General features: G+C 41.5%; 1 non-coding gene across 1 annotated transcript; it reads left to right on the forward strand.

The window, feature by feature from the left end:
• Window positions 1-327: 327 nt before the first annotated feature.
• LOC118666684 lies at window positions 328-484 on the forward strand. The gene has a single exon (XR_004971033.1). It is a non-coding gene; the product is annotated as a U1 spliceosomal RNA (small nuclear RNA).
• The last annotated feature ends 17,031 nt before the right edge of the window (window positions 485-17,515 follow it).

Here is a 17,515-nt window from a genome sequence, read left to right on the forward strand (position 1 = left end):
ACAGATCTGCTGATCCCGACTCGCTGAAATTCTGCTTACCTAATGCAAAGCTAAACATCTCATTTCTCCCCAGTGTTTACATTCTACTCAAATCACCACTTGGGTTTCCTCCATTCCATGTTGCTCCCTCCTCGGGGAAATGACAGTGAAGTACAAAGGAAAGCAGCCAAAGTCACTGTTTTCAGCAGATGGGATGATACAATGGGTCCTTCCCAGACTTAAACTACAAAATGTCTTATATGAAAACTCGAGATTCTGAATGTTGGGTGGCATTTACACCACAGTATTAACTGGGTGAATATGATGTTCAGATCACAACCAGATAAGAAACTTACCTGGGTGAAGAAATTCCTTGATCAGGAAGGTGATTCTCCCATGGCCAGGTTTAGCTTTTGCACTCTGTGGGAATGATCCCGTCTGTTTCTCCAAATATGAGAAATGCAGCTGCAGGAGCTGTGGGAAGATATAATAGTCTCAGTTCCTAAAATACTATAAATTACTGAGTTAAAGGAAAACATAAAGGAACTAAAAAAGTTTAAACATAACAAGTAACGCTCACTATAAGGCCTTCTTCAAGTTGTAACAGTTGATGAGTAAACATCCCATACATTTTATCCCTTCACTTCTCCTACAAACCCTAGGCCAGGGGTGGGCAACGTTTTTGTGAGTGCGTGCCAAAACCAGCAAAATTTCTGACTCAAAATTCTTCTGCGTGCCAACCCTAATTTTTTGAGAACATGTTATGCCTACTTGATATCTCTTAAGGTGTATGCATGTGAAGAACCTTGAAGAAATAATAAAATTCATTCAAGCAACAAAAACACAGTATATGATGATGAAAAATACATTTATTTTTTAATTTATACATGTACACTCATAGTCCGACAGAAAACTTTATGACTCCGTTTGATATTATCAGTGGGACTTTTGCTGCTGCATCACTGATGACAGAGATTTTACATCAGGTTTATATTTCCTGACCTTCAGAGATATGCACGAGCTACTACTTTCTTCTGTCAGGCTACTCCTATTATGAGACTTAACAAAATTCATCACTGAGAACAAAGATTCACAAGCATATGTGGATGAAAACATGAAGAGTAACACTGTTGCAAAGTTTTTTAAACAGAAAAAATTTTCTGGAATGGCATTCCAAGTCCTCAATAGTTCGTTTTCGATACTTCTCTTTGGTACTCCTGTCTCTAGTTGCTTTTTTTCAATGTTTTCCAAGTCAACTCTTAGGTCAATAAATTTCTGCTTCCAAATTGAGCTACTCTGAAATTCAATCAACTGTATTTCAAAGTCAGCCATGTCTATCTATGAAAACATTTGTAAGTTTAGTTCCTCCAGTTTCATGCTGTCTGGAAACCTCATGAATTTTGCTGTCTCTTCCAGTTCTCTGAATTTCGCAAATCTTGAGAAGAACTGCTCAATAGTTGACTCGATGATGTTTAAAAACAGCTTTTGAAGGTTTTGACAGTCTGTTCTGTCATCTTTTGGGAGGTCTTTGATGTGCCTCTTGAGGTTTGGGAAATACCTAAATCTCTCACCACCCACATCCCTCTTAAAGACTTCCAGTTTAGGTTGCAACGGTCCTGGTGGGGTAGGGATGGCTTCGGTGAGGTTGAAACTGCCCTGGTGAGGTAGGGTCGGCCCCGGTGAGGTTGAAACTGCCCCGGTGAGGTAGGGATGGCCCCAGTGAGGTTGGAACGGCCCCAGTGAGGTCGGGGCAGCCCCGGTGAGGTTGAAACGGCCCCGGTGAGGTTGGGACTGCTCCAGTGAGGCTGGGACAGATAATGGGGACCAGTATAGACTGATGAACAGGGGTAGATGCAGAGGCAGAGCAACATTGAACAGACTGTCAAACTACAGTGGGAAGCCTGGGGAGGGTTGGGAGGGGATTAAGAGATCAACTGAAGGACTTATATTCATGCATATAAGATTAACCAATGGACACAAGACATCTCGGGGGGGGGGGTAGGGGCTGGGGGAATGTCAAGGGGGGGGGGAAGGAGACATATGTAATACTCTTTGTAATACTTTAAGAAATAAAAATTATTTAAAAAAAAAAAGACTTTCTTTTCAAAAGACTTTATGTAACCAAACATAACATCAAGTGTCTTGCCAGTGCCTTGTAATTTAACATTTAAGTCATTCAAATGTTCACAAAAATTGTAAATGGAAGATTATAAGAGAGGGTTTTGCGTGCCAGCAAAAGTTACTGGCGTGCCATGTTTGGCATGCGTTTCAGGGGTTGCCCACCCCTGCCCTAGGCGCTGGCTAAGCAGCTGCAGTTACAAAGGTGTCTCATACAAGACTTCCACCCTGTGGACATTTGAGGAAACAATCAGATCCCACATTTATGAAGTCCTCTCCCCTCTCCCCCCAACTCCCCCACTCTTTCTTAGATAAGTTATAAGGGAACTTGGACATATGTTACAATTCCATGTTTTCCTCTTTTGATGCTCATTGTTTAGGTTTTAAAAATCTGTTTCTCACCCAGCTGACGTGGTTGGGTGTCAACCCATGAATCAGGAGGTCAACCTTCAATTCTCGGTCAGGGTATATGCCCTGGTTGCAGACTCAATCCCCAAGAGGGGGCTTACAGGATTTTCTCTCTCATCACTGATGTTTCTAGCTCTCTCCCCATCTCCCTTCCTCTCTCTGGAATCAATAAAAATCGTTTTTTTAAAATTAGTTTCTTATAAATTCTCTTTAATTCCCTTCCTATTCTCTTTTTTGAGTTCTTACAAAATTCATATAGAAAATTTTCACTTGTTTTCTTCTGTGTTCTTTATAGCCTTTTCTCTCAGTTGCTTTTCTAAGTCAAAAAACTTGATAATAACACAGAAACTGGCTAGACCAATGGAATCATTTTGCCAATGTTTAAAGTACCTAACAATGTACCAAAGTTATCTTCTGAATATATTTCCTAAAATTGTCTTCTAAGCGTCCTTTCTTCTATACCTCAATTACCAAAGTAAAACACACAACACACACACACACACACACACACACACACACACCTCAACAAAAATAGCATTGCAGTTGAAATCACAGGATTGGTGTTGCTGTTTTTTAACTCCTTGTACTCTAATTTCAGCTCTACCACATATTAGCTAAGCAAACTTGAAAAATTACCTGAACCACCTTGTGCCTTAATTCCTCCTATATAAAATCAGTAGAACCATAGTACATACTTTACAGAAATACTGTCCAAAGTCAATTAACTAATACTTGTCAAGGATTTAAATCAGTGCTGGAATACATAAAGCCCTAATATTTTATATATTGTCAATATTGCAATATTATTTTCTGATGCTACTTTTAAAATTTAAATATTTTTACTTAACCCATACTTTTTGAGTTAAATGAATTTGTGGCTTGGTCTGGAGCCATAACTACCATATATAACATTGTTCCAATTAGCAAATACGTCTAGATTTTTAAAAACACTCATAAACTTTTAGAAAGCATCTTTGTTATAAATAAATTAATAACTATCTCTTCACAATAACTTCACAGAGGCAAAGAAACCACTGAGCAGGGGAATGGGCAGGATCTGGCTGTGGATGGGATTAGAAAAGAATCATTTCCTGAAGTATTTTGTTTGGGTTTTTGTTAGAATTTAAAATATTAAGAAGCAGAGACTAGAAAAAAAGGAATACATTCCAAGTGATTAAAATAGTATGTGCAAAATCTTAGGGGACTGAGCAAGTTGAAAGCCTACAATTTTTATAAAGCTCTGCTAAAAAAAAAAAAAAAAAAAAAAAAATGCCTTGGCAATACAGTTTATTTGAATGGCTTGGTATAAACTCTTTTTCTTACGTTCTAGAATATAAAACTGCTGTCTTCAAACCTAAACTTTGCTCTAGGTTTGCAAAAACAAAAGTGAACTATATTGTCAGTATTTTTTCCACGCATGTGCAGTAGGTGAATGCATTATAGACACTTGCCTTCCGTTTCCCATAATGCTCTAAACTGAGCCTGAGCTGATGCAGGAGCTCAGAGCAGTGGGGGGTGGGCAGCAATAGGCATACGCATTCCTGACAGCAGTCAGAATCAGATGCTTAATTTATGCACTCATGGCACAGAAAAGGAAAAAAAAGCGCGTGAGCACTTACTGTAGCTGCTGCTGATTAGTGACTATTCATTTAAAAGGCATTTGGCTTGTGCCAATGCAACCCTCATGTTCTTTATGAAGAAAAAGTCCATCATTCAGTTTTCCTATAAATTATGCAGCTTTCTGTTTATTCATAATGCCCTGCTTCATAATAAAGACCTGTTTAAAGAGCCTTTATTGTAGCTAAACTACTGGACTCGCACAATTAAAGGGAAGGGGGGGGGGAAAGCTAGATTAAACCTCCAAAAAGGGACACTGCCCAAGTTAATGCTTCCCTTGGCCCCAGGGAAACTCACTCTGACAAGCGGGGCTAAAACGTGTTCTGGTAATTGCTTCTTTCCCCAGCCTTGCTGAGTAATTGCTTCGCAACTTTGCCCTCCTGGCACACACACATAGAGTTATCGTGATGAGATCTCAAAATGATACCTAGACCCAAAGAGGAATGTCTTATACGTCCCGGAGTTGAGAAGAATGGGAGCGATTACCAGGAGAACTAATTTAGTTTTCAGTCGAGCATCTTAGGCATCCATCCAGAAAGGAAAAGAAATGTATCCAGAATACCAGCTGAGCTTACACCTTCTCTTCTCTCTCTAGACACCAGTCCCCACAGCCAAACACAGCACACCCAGATGTGTTGGCCTCACTGTGTCTATTCCCATCACGAGACCAGAGAACGTAAGAAAGGTCTTGCTGGATCAGGAACGTGGCTTATGTCATCCTGGGAAGACACGTTCACCCTCCCTGACCTCAAGAAGGAAGGTTGCCTCTGAAGCGCCTCTAGATCTCCTTTCTGTGAGAAAGCTAGGATGTATGGAATAGCGCTCTTTTCCCCCCACATCCTTCCTGACCCTGTAAGCATTTTCAGTTTAAACTCACCTCTTGATATTCTTAAAGTTTATGAAGACTACCATGATAAATCATGTCTCCTTCATTTGCCTTAAAACAAGCTTTTCATACTAGTGTATGGCTGGCACAGTGGTAAGCACACAGAAGATAGTTGGGGGGAAAATACCTAGCAACTCGAATTGGCCAGATTGGAAAAATGCAGGGTTGAGCCCTCAGTGTAAATGCACCACCTGATTGGCTCACCTTGACCGGATGACTTAGGATTCCACTGTGAACATTTTGGCCTGGAAGGGGTCTCTGGCTTCTTAAATATAGATTTCAAAAGAGATGAGGCAGCATTTTCAGTGATCCCACTGGTTAAGGGTATGGTTAGGACTACTACCCTCTTCATTGATAAAGCTGACCATATTCCTTACCACTTAGCATAAAGCCATCTGGACAACAAATGGGCAGATCTTGCTTCATTCTGTTCTAACTTCATTTTCTTAAGAAAAGCAAGTTGATCATTATCTTTCTCTGTTTCCCTGATCCTCTGTAGTCATCCAGCCCTCAATCCGTCCCACTGAACGTTATCGAGATATTTTACTAAGAATTTCTCCTTACTTGTTATGGCCAATCGAGTAATATTTAAACCCAGAAAAGGGACTTGGGATAAATCATTTGTGTCTGTGAAGCTTTGGGAGATAGCTTGAGAGACAAGTTCTTTTTTTTTTTTTTTTTTTATAAATATATTTTATTGATTTTTTACAGAGAGGAAGGGAGAGGAATAGAGAGTTAGAAACATCGATGAGAGAGAAACATCGATCAGCTGCCTCCTGCACATCTCCTACTGGGGATGTGCCCGCAACCAACGTACATGCCCTTGACCGGAATCGAACCTGGGACCTTTCAGTCCGCAGGCCGACGCTCTATCCACTGAGCCAAACCGGTTTCGGCAGAGAGACAAGTTCTAAGACCAAAATGGGAAAATCACCAGGAATCCCAGACTACATTATTTCTGTTCCCAAACCAAGCCATCTGTCACCAACTAAATGTTAAACTATGTGTATGTGAGCCCATGCCTTGCAAATGGAGTTAAAATCTTAGTTTGTATGGGATTTGCTCAGTGGTTAGACTAATTTTTTGCAGGTTTAAAGAAATCTATCCTCTACGTTTTAACCCTATGAGAGTGTTACTCCTCAGACTCACTACTCCTTAAGTTATACCCTAGTTAAGAGAGAAACACTCATACTGCTACAGTCATACAATGATGACATTTATTTTTCCCCCTTCCTGAAAAACCCCATCTCATCCAAAGGTTGAACAGTAAGATACCTGCTCTTCCTGGCTCAGAAATATAAGCAATATTTGACACTAGTGTTCATTTTCCCTCGGCTGCTGTCACAGCTTATCACTCCCATATGATCATAGGTAGACCCACTGCTTTGACGTATTGTGCTGCTTATGTGACAAAGGCTTACCCACCAAAGTCGGTGGTTGGGTATCATCCATCATGTTGCCAATACGTCTGCCATGATTGATGGGGATGATGCACTGCAGGGTCCCTGACCTCTGTTACTGTCACATTTTGCCTCTCAGTCACCCCAGGACTGGAGCTCCCAGGCACTGCCATCTCACCTCATAACAGTCCTCTAGCTACAGTGGCTCAAGAATCGGCTGGTGTTCACAGAGCAGTAGAAGACAGGAAGCTCTAGTCCAGCATCCTTGCTGAACCAGAGTGTGCTGACATGTGTATGACCTAGGGCAAGGACCCAAACTGAGTTGCAGTCCTTTGCTTGAGTGTAAACATGGGTGATTTTTAACCAAATCCACAGCCCTAATAAATAAGCACATACCAAACATTAAAGCGTGGTTGACATGAATAAACCCATTAAAATGACCTTGAATTTTTGGCAAGGTTAGCCATAGATCAGTGAATTGTATAGCTAAAACATAAAAATAAAAAAGGAGTAACCTTCTTGGTTTTGTAGATAACATGCCATCTCAGAGACACGATGAAAGTCCTAATCCTAGGTCAATAACACAATACTCTTGATTTCCAAGCTTTCCCTCCTGGCAAACCTGACAACTCCAACACAGGCAGAAGCACAGAAGTCGATTACGGGGAAAATGCAACTGGACTGTGTGTACACTTCCTCTCGGCGTCTTCTCCTTTTAATCAATAGCACACTGAGTCTCCGGCTCCTATTGAATTAGGTTTACAAAGCTTTTTTTGTTCTCACCTGTCGCTAAGAAAAATCATTCATGGCATCCTGGATCTGAACTCGCGGAGACTGCATGAATCAAAAAGGTAGAAAACGTTCCCTCCCCAGGGAGGCCGCCAGCTGTCTCATTGATTCAGCGCCGCTCCTGGCTGATTCCGAGGCTACTCTGGCACCAGTTCCAGAGAGCGCGTATAATAAGGTACCACAATGCAGACCGTTTCCAGGGAGAAACAGAACATCTGGTCTGGAACAAAGGCAAAGTCCATCGCTAAGCAGCAGCCTGGCCATCCGCGTCCAAGCGTGAACACGCAGGGGCCTGTCACCTGAAAGAGGGGTCCCTGGAGCCAGATAAGTGAAGATAACATGGGAACCGTATGAAAAAAAGAGACCCCAAAAGAGAAACAGCGCCTCACTTTCTCGTCATTTTTGTCTAATTGCGAAAAGATACTATTTAACGAGGACACTTTCTATTTTTAGAAGAAAAAAATAGGAGGCGCTCTATTTTTTAATGCAACCAACACTGATAAACATGGAAATTTAAAAAGCAGGAATCAGTCTGTTTGTGCCTTTATTCTGTGTCTGTGTGTGCCCGTGTGTGTGTCTGTTCAATGGCTGAGAGCTTCCCTTGTCATCCTGCTGTTATGAGCAGAGCTAGGGACTGGCCTGTGTTCTGTAGGAATATTTCCACTGCCCAGGAGCGTTGATGTGGGCAGTGGACCGGGGACAGCGAGGAGGAGCAGCATGCTCCATGCTGCCCTGTGCCTTCTACCAACCTGGGCACCTACCCCGGGCACTTTAGAGTCGTAGGCCGTCCAGGTGGCTTTAGATGCTATGGTCGTGTTTGTTGCTTTAAGTACTAAACAATGCCTTCAGAAAAGAAGAATTTGATTTCCAACTGCTTTAAAACCCTGATTTTTTTTTTTAAAAAAAAAGGCTTACCCTGTTGACAAAGCCCCTGTCAGAGGGAGTTGAGAGTCATTATGCTCTACGTAAGGTTTGTGTACTTCATTCCTTTCCAAAGCCATCTGTCTGAATTTAATTCACTGATAATTTTATCAGTCTCCCCATGCTTTGCCTGAAACCTCTCCATTGCATTTTTTATTCTTCACAGATGTTAACTCTTTGAATGACAGTTGGGACGCATTTAGAATTTTGATGAAGATGCACATTCTCTCCGAAGGCTGTCTCGGAGCAGCAGCCCTCTCACACCGCCTGGCCGCACCAGCCCTTGTGCTTTTCAACAAAGGTTGTGCTTCTCAGGGCAAAGCCGGTCTAGGACATTGTGAAAGAAGCCACCTGCAGTGACACATTCCGGGCACACGCAAAACCTGTCACGTAAGATGCCTTTTTGGAAATTGGAAACCAGAATACATTTTATAAGGATAATTCCAACCTTCCTTCCTACCTAATTGGTGCATGTAATATTATCTTTAAGAAAATGCAGACTGTCAAAAGATATTATAGATGTATTTAAAAATTAACTGTTTGAAGGAATTATATCTTATTTTTTATTTTTTAAATATAGTTTATTGATTTTTTACAGAGAGGAAGGGAGAGAGATAGAGAGAAACATCGATGAGAGAGAAACATCGATCAGCTGCTTCCTGCACACCCCCCACTGGGGATGTGCCCGCAACCAAGGTACATGCCCTTGACCGGAATCGAACCTGGGACCTTTCAGTCTGCAGCCCAATGCTCTATCCACCGAGCCAAACCGGTTATGGCTATATCTTATTTTTTTAAAAAGGCCACTTAAATGCACATCAAGGTTATAGATTATTTCAGGCCTATTATCAATCATTTTGAGAATAGTCTATTATTCCGAATTCATCCAGGGTAAAGTTCTTTTTTTTTATCATTGTCTATTCACTATAGCCTTTTTTAAAAAATTAAATTTATTGGGCTGACACTGGTTAATAAAATTATGCAGGTTTCAAGTGTATAATTCTATGATACATCATCTGTATACTGCATTGTGTACCCACCACCCAAAGTCAGATCTCCTCCCGTAACCATGTATGTGACCTCCTTTACCCTCTACAATCCCTCCAACCTCTCTTCCCTTTGGTAATTGCCATACTGCATACTGTTATCTGTGTCTATGAGTTTTTTGTTTGTTTGTTTTTAATTTGTTGCTTTCAGTTTAGTGTTCTTCGGTAGATGATTGGATAAAGGAGATATTGTGCATACATAAAATGGAATACTACTCAGACATAAGTGCTGGGGTCCAACCCCAGCAGGTCCAGGGGTCCCCAAAGGTGTGGACGGGGTCGGCGAAGAAGGAATGACACAGAGACAGCATTCAGTTGATCAGCAGCCTAGCCAGGATCTCTAGCCAAGTTCTGGTCAGGATCTCCAGCGAAGTTCTGGTTAGGATCTCCAGCCAGGTTCTGTGTCCATGTTCTCTCACTAGGTTCTCCAGGTTCTCCAGCCAGGTTCTCCAGCCAGGTTTTGTCCAGGTTCTCCAGCCAGGTTCAGTCACCAGGTTCTAGTCAGGTTCTCTTGCCAATTTCTGTAGTCAGGTTCAGTCCAGGATCTTTTGCCATCTTCTCTCGCTAGGTTCTGTCTCTAGGTTCTGTTACCAGTTTCTGTCCAGGATCTTTTGCCATGTTCTCTCCAGTGAAGTTCTTCTGTCTCTAGGTTCTGTCTTCTAAGTTCTGTCTCTCGCTGTCTTGTTACATCTGTATTTATACCAGTTGATTCAATCCTATCAATCTCTATTACAAAAGGTTAGGGCATTTCTTATCTCCATTCCAGGGAGTAAAGATTATGTAGCTTAAGCATGATTGTTCGTAGTTAAAGTGATTAATTACCCGCCTGGCACTTAGTTAAGAGGTTTTATTCCCTCCCTAACTTCAGGGGAAAATCCCTACCTGGGGAAACAACCTTTCTCAGAGAGGAGACCTTGGTTAAAACACATAGTACCAAGAAGGTGAGCAAACATATTAAGAACAGTATGCCATATATGCCGGGTCCCTTGAAACAGCAAGGATGGACCGGCTCCCGGCACATAAGAAAAGACAAAATACTGACATTTACAACAACATGGATGGATCTTGAGAATACCACACTCAGCAAAATAAGTCAGAGAGAAAAAGTCAAAGACCATATGATTTCACGCATATGTGGGCTAGCAAGGGGAACATTATTTTTGGTTGACATCACATCCTGCTTTTCACTTTGCCCAATCAGCATCTCTAAGCGTCTTCATGGAACAGGGTGTGATGCTGGGCACTGTGGGAGATGGATAGGAAGGCTCACAAGACACCGGCTGCCCAGGAGCTTGGGACCCAGTAGGGGAGGTGGGACACAAAGCAGACTGTGACTATACAAAGCGTTGCACAAACACAAGCAAGACAGGGATTTATTTAACCAGACACATGTGTGCCGACTTCACAGAAGAGATACATTTTTACTTGGGCCCTAAAACCTGGGTAGGACTTTGTAGAGTAGAGATAAGAAGGAAAAGGTATCCAGGCACAGGGAACTTCATTTGTAAGAGCACGGAACACAGGTACACAAAGGGCACCAAGCTGGTTGGACCCAAGCACGTGTGTGAGGGAGAAACTGGAGACAAAGCCAGAGATGTAAGGTGGAGCCATGGAGGTGGAAAGGTGCCACTGGTGCCAAGAGTGTCTGAGCAAATTGGACAAAACCGGTGATGAAGAGAAAATCTTAAGAGCAGTCAGGGGAAGGTGGGTGCAACTGGGGAGAACAATTACATTAAGATAAATAAGTAAAAATAAGAGAAAATTTAACAACCAAAACAAAGAAGCAACATCTTTAAAATCCTAAAAGGAAAACAACATCCAATCTGTTGACCTAGAATTCTGGATTTAGAAAAAATATTTTGCAAAAACCGAAGACAAAATAATGTGTGTGATATTTATTCTTACCCAAGGGTGTTTTCATTGATTTTTAGAATGAGAGGAAGGGAGAGAGAGAGAGAAATATCGCTGTGAGAGAGAAGCGTTAGATGGGATGACACTCCGAACAACTGAGCCACCCAGCTAAGGCAAAAATAATGTGGGGTTTTTGGAAACACATGAGACATGCAAAAGCTGAAAGAATTTACCACCAGAAGATGTGCACTACAAAGATATGTTCAAAGAAACCCTTCAGGCAGAACGAAATGATGAAATGGAAATATGGATCTATACAAAGGAATGTAGAGTCCTAGAAAAGGTAGCTACATGGATAAAGATATACGATTTTATTCTTATTTTTTAGATCATTTGAAAATAAAATTTACTATTTAAACAAAACTACTGACAATATACCATGGGGTTGATAACATGTGTATAAATAAAATATATGACAAATATAGTCCAAAGGCTAATTATTCCATTATATGGAAAGTTATATAATACTGGAGGCCCAGTGCACAGCATTTGTGCACTCAGCGGGGGGGAGGTGGGGTCGCTCAGCCTGCCCTGAGCCCTTTTGCAGTCTGGGAGCCCTTGGGAGATGTCCGACTGCTGGCTTAGGCCTGCTCCCCATCTAAGCTGTCAGTTGGAATCCTTAGTGCTTCTGCAGAGGCAGGAGAGGCTCCCATCACTGCCACTGCACTTGCCAGGTGTCAGCCCGGCTCTGGCTGAGCTGTGGGAGCAGACTAACCACCAGGGGACAGCTCATGCGTTGAGCATCTGCCCTCTGGTGGTCAGTGCACATCATAGCAACTGGTTGTTCCACTGTAGGGTCGATTTGCATATTACCCTTTTATTATATAGGATTGATTTTAAGTAAACTATGATAAGTTATTAATGCATGTTTTTTCCAAATCAAGGTCTTTTAAAAATGAGATATGGTTTTCTTCCAATATAGGGAAGAAAAGAATATCATAAAAATATTTAACTTAAATTTTAATGATACCATATGCAAGTTATTCCAAGTTAATTTAACTTCAGTTTCATCATCTCCCATTAAATGTAATTTAAATACTAATTTCATTACATTGTAAATATTACTCTATTTTTCTCTCTGTTTCTCTCTCTCTGAGAGAGAGAGAGAGAGAGAGAGAGAGAGAGAGAGAGAAGGAGAGAAACACTAACACAGGCTTCAAAGTTAGTTAATGTAACTTGGATTTGTCTCCACCATTACAAACTGCATGACCGCGACAGAATATTTAACTCTCTTTTTTCTAATCTGTAAAATTAGGATAATAGTGTCTACCTCCCAGAGCACCTTGAGGTTTAATTTAGCGCAGGTCCTGCTTTAGTCTCCAAATATCTAAGGGCTGTGTTTTTTGCCTGGTCTCTTCTTGTTGACTCAGTCACCTACCACCAGGTGGCAGAAGATGTGTGATGAATCTTTTGCATAAGGGCATCATGATTGGGAAGATAGGCATTCTAGAGAAAACAAATGCATAGTATGGACACTTTCCACAGATGGATACAATACATTATAGAGGCAGTTCCTACTGTCCATGAGAAGGTAATGCTTGAGATCTCTTCCAACTCCAAAGAGCCATGGTCTAACATTTCCCAGGAGAGCCCTGGTCTAGGTTAGATGCACAATTGCACAGATCTTAGCAGCAGGACGAAGTGTGGATCTAAATTAAACTGATTCTAACTTGAGTATCATGATGAAGAATGGCAGAAACAAATTATAACTCAATGAAATTTTTAAAAATCCATCAGTCCATACGGATATAAAATATTTCTTACATGTATTTGCTTATGCATATGAATGTACATTATCATTATAAGTAAATAATAGTTTAAGTGGGGTAGAGAAAAAAAAGCTCTTCTTTACAAAAGAATTCTAATTAATAAATGTAGGAGAGTTGATAGAACGAGAAAACCACCATTAGCAAACCACTATAGTAATAACTGACTCAGGTAAGAATCGACAATACTAATAAATACTAAAACATGGGTGAAAGATTGTTGAAGAGAATCTTCACACAGTCTAAAGGTATCACTCTACACATTACTTATTAATTTCAAAAAGGAAAAGGTATTTTTGAGAGTGAGGAAATCTAATGAACTTCACCTTAATTAAATGACCAAACTAACCTCACCAATTATAGACATAATGATCTAACATGTCTTTTAATTAGATGTATTGAGAAGGGCATATCACCTCATTGTATTCCTACAAAAAAAAAAAAAAGGTTTAACCTGAATCATAAGAAAACAAATGACTGCCAGTTAAAGAACAAGTTTCAAAAGGATTGGGAAACTGTCCTAAGAAGATTCTAGAGAAGCCTGGCAAGCAAATGCAATGCTTGATCCTTGCCTAGATCCTGGATTTTTAAATTTTGAGGGGGAAAAAACCCACTTATTAATCCTATAAAAGACATTATTATTACAATTTTTAAATTTTGAATATGCATAATATATATATAAATATATATATGTGACCAAATGACTGGAACGACTGAAATGACCAGTTGCTGTGATGCGCACTGACCACTAGGGGGAAGACACTCAATACCAGAGCTGCCCCATCACCACCAGGAGGCAGGCACTCCCTCAGTAGTCCTGCATGTCCAGTCTCTGGAGAATGGGCCAGGCACTGATGGACCAGAACCACCAGAGCCACCGGCACTACAGTGCCACCAGCACAATCCCGACAGTGCTGCTGGCTTCCTGGAAGTCAGCCTCGAGCAATGCGGCCTCTTCCCCTCCCTAGACACTCTGCAAGGAAGAAAGGATATAAAAGTGGCTGCCAGGTGGGTCCTGACAACTGGTGCAAATGTCAGCAGGACGGATCCAGACCCCAGTCCAGCAAGGGCATCCTACCACCTGCCCAGAGGGCCAATGATGTCCCGGCCTCCCCTATCTCCCTTAGGACCTCACTCGTGCATGAATTATGAGCACCAGGCCTCTAGTAATGTTATATTAATGTTAGATGTCTTGAGTATGGTAATAATGTTTGATTATGTCAAACAATGTCAATTTCTAGAAGACACAGGCAAATGTCATGAATCTTGCAAGCCTGCAACTAACTGTCATATTGTTCAGGGAAAGAAAAAAAAAAGTGTTGTTTGTAAAAATGTATATATCATTTCATATATATATATAGCTGAGACCAGAGGAAGGAGGCATTTCCTTCTAACACTGGCAAAGTCTACAGTCTAGACCAGTGATTCCCAACCATTTTTTTTTTTGGCCATGCCCCACCTAAGCATCTCTAAAGTCCTGATGCACCCCCCATGCCATATAATTCTTATTATTCAAAAAGTGAACTCCTAATCATGTGGAGGAAGCCTAAGAGGCCATTAACTTGGTCTATCAGTAAACAAGCTTCCAAAGAACATAACATCCATGAAAGAGAAAAATAAAAGAACAAAAGGACAGTTGAAGTACTGAGGGAGAAATCACCATGAAATTGTTAAAAATAATAATAATAATTTGAAGTGACATGAAAAAATAGCAAATAAAGTTTCAAAATATCTAATACAAAACTGAAATGCAAAAATGTCACAATATATATTTATATTGTGTATATGAGGTCCCTAGAATCATAAAAAATTCAAAAAAAATTCACTGTTAATAACTCATTCTCGAATTTCCCCCGTTAAAAATCAAATTGCCCCCCTGTGGGGTGTGTGCCCCATGTTGGGAACCACTGTTTGAGACCTTCCTTCTATTGAGTTGCCTTTCCCGTTGGAGCCAGAGAAGTGACTATCAGTACATATATAAACCTGGCTCCTCCCTGGCAGCATGCTCATCTGTAAGGCCACATATGGGCTTCTTACACCAGCAGCGTGTATCTTTATCCGAATTTATTCTCTACCTGAAATAGAAATGGGTCATCACATCGTACCTGAGAAAGGTCAGACTTCAGAGCTTCTCTCAGCACCCAAGCTGCTCTTCCTTATATTACTACACTCTACAGGGCTCCAAGTCTATTTTGAGATTTGTTTTTCTAATTGGGAAGCTGGTATGGTGTCTGTGGTCCATCCTATCTAATAATAGACAAACATGGTAATTAATCATACCTCCGATACGCTTCCCATTGGCTAATCAGGGTGATATGCAAATTAACAGCCAACCAAGATGGCGGCCGGCAGCCAGGCAGCTGAAGCGAACAGGAGGCTTGCTTACTCCAGTGATGGAGGAAGCCAAGGTTCCCCACCTGCCGCTGCAGGCCTCTAAGCTGCACTCTAAGAAACAATGTTGCAATTATAGAAGCTAAACAAACCCCAGAAACCTGCTTTCAGCCAGCCGGGCCTCAGAGCTGGAGCTGCAATAGTGTTTCAATTATAGAAGCCAAACAAACCCAGATACCTGCTTTCAGCAGCCGAGGTCTCAGAGCTGGAGCCAAGCCTCAGAGCTAAAGCTGGCTCTCAGCTCCAGTGACAGCCATAGAAGGTAAATAAATCCCAGAATACAAAAGAAAAAAAGGAGAGGTTGGGAGCTTCAGTCACCCACCAGCCTGAAAAGGCCCTCAGCCCCTTACCCAGACTGGCCAGGAACCCCAGTGGGGACCCCTACCCTGAAAGGGGTGTGACCAGCTGCAAACAGCCATCATCCCCTCATCCAGGCTGGCCAGGCACCCAAGTGGGACCCCCGCCCTGATCCGGGACACCCTTCAGGACAAACCAGCCAGCCCCCACCCATGCACCAGGCCTCTATCCTACATAGTAAAAGGGTAATATGCAAACTGACCCTAACAGCAGAAGGACTGGGAATGACTGGTCACTATGACACACACTGACCACCAGGAGGCAGACGCTCAATGCAGGAGCTTCCCCCTGGTGGTCAGTGAGCTCCCACAGCGGGGAGCTCTACTCAGCGACAAGCCAGGCTGACGGATGCCAGTACAGCGGTGGTGGCGGGAGCCTCTCCTGCCTCCTCAGCAGCGCTAAGGATGTCTGACTGCAGTTTAGGCCTGCTCCCCACTGGCAAGTGGACATCCCCCAAGGGCTGCCAGGCTGCCAGAGGGATGTCTGATTGCCATCTTAGGCCCAATCCCCCAGGGAGTGGGCCTAAGCCAGCAGGTGGTCATCCCCTGAGGCATCCCAGACTGCGAGAGGGCGCAGGCCGGGCTGAGGGGCCCTCCCCTCCCCCCCACCCAAGTGCACAAATTTTTGTGCACCAGGCCTCTAGGTGAAATATATTTGCCAAAGGAGACACTCCAACCTAATGCCTTCCCACTATCAATGCCCCCAATGCTTGACCCTTAATCATGTTAAACCTGGAACATATACAGGAATTTCTTAGATATTGAAAGAAACAACATGGGCAAGGAATTCATTCTGGCATGGACTTCCCTGACGGAGTTCCCTTGCTGCATCTGAACCATCTTTATTTTCTTCCTTTATCCTATGTGCTCGTTCAGTACTACGCTATTTGTAAAAGTGTTATCTATATCTTTCACTACTATGTGAGCCCGACTCCAGAAAAAACACAGCAATTTCCAATGTTTTAGGGTGTCTTAGACAAATTGCCTACTGTCTGCATTTCTGTTGCCTCAGCTCTAATAGAAATAATATCTCATTGAGTTGAGTGGGGAGTGAAAATGGGAGCGCCCTGCTTGATTGGGAACACCTGGTTTTGGAACACTTTTACAAATAGAGGAGGGACTTCCTCATTCATCTTAGTGTCACAGCACCAAGGACTTTAACCACATGTCTGACTGAATGGTATACCTGAATATAAACAGATGTTTTAACAAAGACAGTTCCATGCTCCCATATAGTCTAGGGAAAATCATCTTTACTAATAGGTTCTAGAAATATATGCTATTGCAGCTCATGTCTTATACTGAATGGCAATAGTTTCTAAATACAAGAAAATTCTAATTTGATTTTAGAGCATACTGCATTGTTATCTCATTAGATGGTTAAGATTAACCAAGTGATAGAAATATTGTTCAAATATTTAAAATATTTTTATAGGATAGAGTTCAGCAAACTTTTTCTGTGAAAGGTCAGATAATAAATAGCTAGGCTGTGCAGGCCATAACACTGTCATTGTAATGATAAAGCAGCCATACATAGTACAACAATGAATGAGCATGGTTGTGTTTTATGGACACTAAAACTTGAATTTCATGTGTCTCAAAATATTCTTTCTTGTTTTTGTTTCAAGCACTTAAAAATGTTTCTGTGAGCTAAGATCATATAAAAACATGCATTTTTGTGTCAGTATGTTACCTGTTAGGATATTACTTGTACAAGATAGTAAATGAGTTTGTCAAGCATTTTTACATCAATCTAAATTTTAACTTCTGAAAGCATGACTTAAAATAGATATTGAATTAAAATTAATATTTAAAAATGAAAGAATGAAGACAATGATAAGTGATTCTTTAAAAGTCAATCCTTATTCAGAAATTTGCTGATTTGTTTTTCACTGTTTTTAATGACAATAAAAACTTCTAAGAGTAC

Source organism: Myotis myotis, unplaced genomic scaffold (assembly GCF_014108235.1).
Source record: "Myotis myotis isolate mMyoMyo1 unplaced genomic scaffold, mMyoMyo1.p scaffold_m19_p_11, whole genome shotgun sequence".
In the NCBI taxonomy this organism is placed as follows: Eukaryota; Metazoa; Chordata; class Mammalia; order Chiroptera; family Vespertilionidae; genus Myotis; species Myotis myotis.